At 43.6% G+C, this 5,149-nt stretch overlaps 1 non-coding gene across 1 annotated transcript; it reads left to right on the forward strand.

Moving 5' to 3' along the window:
• The first annotated feature begins 255 nt into the window (after positions 1-255).
• On the forward strand, positions 256-327 carry Trnaw-cca. The gene has a single exon. It is a non-coding gene; the product is annotated as a tRNA-Trp (tRNA).
• The last annotated feature ends 4,822 nt before the right edge of the window (positions 328-5,149 follow it).

Consider the following 5,149-nt stretch of genomic DNA (forward strand, 5'->3'; position numbering starts at 1 on the left):
ACATATGTTTCACTATATTTCGCCGATGGCCCTATATATATATATATATTGAGATTTTGTTCAATGCATAATTTTAAATATTAGCTATAAATTTGAAGTGGATTGAAGTGGCATTTAAAATAAATTTGTAATCTTATCATTTAACTTTTTACTAATACATATGCATAAATATACTTGCTATTCAAAAGTAGTTCGTTCTATTTATAGAATAACACTTGACTTGATGAGGACTACTTCGCTCCCCAACGTTCAAGAGACTCCGTGGCGCAACGGTAGCGCGTCTGACTCCAGATCAGAAGGTTGCGTGTTCAAATCACGTCGGGGTCAATTGGTCAGCAACAATTTTTTTTTTTTATTTTATTTAACAATAAAAGAACAATGCTGCAGCTTATGAGCAACAATGGCTTGACCTGAGACCAAGTTCACACCTCAGCTTTGAGGCGATGAGGTGCGAGAATGCAGTGAGAACCTTTAGCGCCATGCTCAAAGACCCGCTGGTTCACATCCATCTGGATGCATATGGCATTTATATAGCATTTGCTTTGGCACTTAATTGCATTGCGACGCCCAATAAAAACGTAAAGAAAAAACGTAAAAGAATTAACGACGGGAAGCGCATGCTAAACATAACGTAATTAGCAACTTTTGACGAGTGGCAAGCGGCAGCTTTGATGAGGCTGCCACATATACTGCAGAGTGTGTTCGTGTGTGTGTGTGTGTGTGTGTGTGTGTGTATTGCATTATTTTGTGGCATAATGAGTCTTTAATTTGTGCATTGCAGCTTGCATTCATTTAATTTGTAATTTGAAATCGCTTCATTTTTCAGGCATAATTCGATGGTTTTGCATAATTATATAGCATATCGCTTGGTTTTACATTCAGTATTTTTGGATTATTTCAGTGCACTGCAGCTAATTGAATATTTATCAAACGCGTATGTGTGTGTGTGAGTGTCTGCGTGTGTGCGTGAGTGCATTTTATGCAAATAATAAGTAGTTGCATAATTATGCGCTGAATGTTTGGCATTAATAAATGAAACTTGATTTTAGTTGCTCTGCGCTTAGAATTGCGTTTTGATGACAATCTGCAATTCAATATTTGATGAGCATCCGTTTTAGCAATTGCCTGTATATGCGGGCGTATTTCGATTTTAATTAATAGATGATATTCATAAAGCGCATCCGAGGGCTCATTTGCTATGCACCCTAATCCACAATCCACATTAAGAGAGGGAGAGAGAAAGATCTTTGCAGCTGATAGATAAGCGCCGCAATTAGTTACGTAATGATAATTATCGCATACTGGCGGCGATTAGCGCAAGTGCTTAATATGCATCGCTTTCGCTGTCTGGCGATCTCTTGCGCCGGAACGTGCCGCAGCCAAGCGGCAAGCATTAAGTGGCATGCCTCTGTCAACAACTTAGTCTCTCTCTCTCTCTCTCTCTTGATGTGTGTGCTGTGATTGAATAGTGCGGGCACTTGAAAGCAATTAAAAATCCTTTCGAATACTCTCTTATCGCCTCACCAATGACAATGGCCATGCAGTAGCATCTAGTCTGTACTAAAGTGTAGAGATCGCTTAGGCTAATTAACAAATAAAATTGTGAGAATGTTTTTCATTTGTTAAAACTATTATTTAACTCAAGAGCTCTACAAATTCCTCAGCTACCCACTGTAGTCTCTTCTTCTTCGACTGCTGCTGGAGGCGCCTTGGATCCCAAGTGCGTTGCATGCAGTCGCTTAAGTGCGCAATTGTTTGCGCAACTTGCGTGGAATGAGTCGAGTGTGTTGCATGTCTATCTCTCTGTCTGTCTGTCTGTGGCAAGCAGCAAAATGCTGCCAGCTTCTGTGTCCAGGTATTTCGCGCAGGCGCAACTCAATGTAACGTCGTCGTCGTCGTCGTCGTCGTTTGTTGCTTGTCGACTGTCGCGCTTATCGCCACGCACTTATCTCGAGCGAGAGGCACACACAAGTGTCGTCCGAAGCTTGTGGCATCGCCTGCTTGGAAGCAATCATCATCGGTGCCTGCGCACTGAGCGCGCGCGATGCAATCTTCCTTGTGCTCCTTGAGGCATGTTTGTATCTTAATTTCCAAGCGCGCATACGTGGAATTTCAAGTTGGCCCTCTACGCTGCGCGCCTCTGAGTTACGAGTTGCTGCTGCTGCAAGTGACACAAGTCATAAATTCCTGGCTACCCTCCGCTCGTCCTACATAGCGCCTCAATGAAGTTGACTCAGACTCCGACTCCGACTCGGTTTCAGTTTCAGTTTTAGTTTGAGTTCGCTTATCGCAGCGATCAGTGAGGCGTTTGTTACGTTTTCGATTGTCCGCTTCGATCGGTAGCAAATGTCGCTTGTTTATCCAATTTAAGCAGTTGCTTTCTCGAAATATATTTATACCTTTCCTTTCTTTTCTTTATTTGGTGGTTTGTCAATAACCGAAATATGCTCCGGCGCCAGGAAGTGCAAGTCATAAACATGTCCTGCAAGGGTTTTTATCAAGAAATCGATAGTTTGATAAGACAATTGTCTCTTTGTGGCATTTGCTTCTTTCATTTTATGCTTGATTACAAAAATTTTGTGCTGCAGGTCCCCGGACTTATTAACTTCTTTTTGCAAGCGCAACGCTTGTGCTGCTCCCTGGTGAGCGCATGTCATAAGCAGGACATGCCAGGACGCTGCTTTTTTTTTTGCGGCACAAATCTATATGCATATTTATATGCGAATTCATTTCGTGTCCATTTCAAATGCAAACAAATAACAAGCATAAACAGAACGAAATTGGGACTCTCCAAGCTATCAGCTAATTCCCCAAATCCCCGAATTAATAAAGCAGAGTACACGCGATTGGGCAAAAAAAGCTATGAGGCGCCTAAGCAATTTACATGGGACAGCGGCGACGGCAGCGATTAATAGCAGCAGCTAGACAACACGAACAACAACAACAATACTACTAATAATAATAATAATAATAATAATAAAAATCATGAGAACAAGAAATTAGCGCGTGTAAACAAACAAGTCAACCCGGGCAACATTGACAACTGTCATCGAAATGGGAACACGGCCCGTAGCCCGTTGAGTCAATAATTTATGTCTGACATGTTGACCACCCTTTCAGCAGCTGGCAAGGAGTTGCACTCATTCCCAGAAACCAGCAACAGTCTAAGCCAAGTTTTATGGCAAGTGTCAACACTGAATTTTGATGATGCTCCACAACTGGCAATGGGAATGGGAATGGGAATGGGAATGGTACTCGCTGTCATGACGTCGTCTGGCTAAACAAAGACATTATTGATGCCCAGATGTGCGCTGATAAGCCTTAGGCCAAGGCTTAGACGACAGGCTATAAGACAGGCCGAGTTCTGCTTAGTTGAGATCAGATAAGTCAGATGTGCGCATAGAGAGATCGAGAGACAGCAAGGTAGAGAGAGGGAGAGAGAGAGAGAGGGAGATCGAAAGGCCAAGTGGCCCAAGCACGCGATGCGATCCCCAATCCACCAATTGCTCCACGTGCAGCCAGCAGCCAGCAGCTCGAACTCGAACGCGATCTCGAACTCGAACTGGAACTCTCAATAATTTATAGATGGTAGTCAGGTGAAGTCTTGTCTTGGCTCAACTCTCATGTCGTTTTCGTAGCAATTACGTTGAAATGCAGTCAAGAGAGTTGTTGACATGTCGTTACAGTTGTTATATGGGTCCGCGACTGACTGAAGTCGCCTCGGGAGGGCTCCCAGCAACGCTTGGGGGTATCGACAATGCTTGTAATTGGATATTGTAAACAAGTTCGAAGATATATGAGAGCGCTGCTGCTAGTGAGTGTAGATTTGAGTTATGTGTGGATCGCTGGCAATCGATCATAAGCAGGGTAATCAGTGTGGGAGAAGCGTTGCAAGTGCAGCATGTAGCATGCAGCATTGAGTTTGAAATTGTATTTAATAAATTTAGCATCTATTGAGTTTACAGTTGGGCAATTAGATTAATACATATTGAATCCACAATCAGACGCAATGCTGGTCAGTTTGTTGCAACAACAGTTGCAACAACTTTTGGTTGCATAATTGTATAATTGATTTAACCTTTAGCTGGTAATTAAATTTGCAATCGGATTTATTGCAATTGCTTTGGCTCTTGTGGTTGGCCATTGCCACTTGCCACTTGCCACTTGCCACTGCCACTTGCCACAGCAAGTGTAACTCGATGATATGCAATTGAAGTTATGGCCTAATGGGCTCATAATTGGCAGAGCTGCCACACGTTGCTTTCTTGCCACATGCCGCACCACTCCAAGCGGCATATATCACATATAATGTTTGTCATAACTGAATAATTGCATTTGTGCGTGCACGAAAAATGATGCAAAACGCTTGTTCCAACTGCCATTTTGGCTGCAGCCGCAGTTGCGCCTAATTTAGCATTGGCAGCGCCGCCAAGTGCCGCATAAATGTCTTGTCAAATGATGCGACCATGTCCCCCATACCCCCCTCAGCATTGCTCTCTCTGCGGCAACAGGCAACAGCACAAATTGCATTATTAGCTGCAGCCATAAAAAGTCGCGCAGCTCTCTGCCGACTCTTGACGGCTGCTGCTTCTATGCTCTGGGGCCATTCAATTTGATGTCTGGCTTTTAGCGCTGCTGTCATGCAAAATACTCGCACTTGTGGCACTTTGAATATGCCTTCAACTTGCTTGACAATTTGCCACAATTGATGCCACTTGGCAGTTGCCGGTTGCCAGTTGCCTTTGTTGCTTTTGTTGCATTCATATTTATTTGAATGCTTATGCATTCTAAATGCTCAACTGACTGTGAGTTTGCTGCAAGTTCTGTGGCAAATGTCTCAATTTCAATGCCTTGCCACAACGCCCAGCGCCCAGTCAGTGGCAATCAGAAGGCTTCTGTCTGCATGCCTCAGCTAATGACAGGTTAGCCAACAGCATCAGCATCAGCAACAACAACAACAACACCAACAACTTGTAGTGCTTGCTACCTGCTACTTACTTGCCACAGCAGCAGCAGCAGCAGCAGCAGCATCAGCGTTTACTTCAATTGCCAATAAGTGGCATTGGTCAGGCTTGTGGTGCAGGCGTCTAATGTCTAAATTTTGCTCGAACCTTTTGCTTGCAGTTTTCCTGCCACTTTTGCCATTGCA

The sequence above is a fragment of the Drosophila busckii genome, chromosome 3R (assembly GCF_011750605.1).
Source record: "Drosophila busckii strain San Diego stock center, stock number 13000-0081.31 chromosome 3R, ASM1175060v1, whole genome shotgun sequence".
Taxonomy (NCBI): domain Eukaryota; kingdom Metazoa; phylum Arthropoda; class Insecta; order Diptera; family Drosophilidae; genus Drosophila; species Drosophila busckii.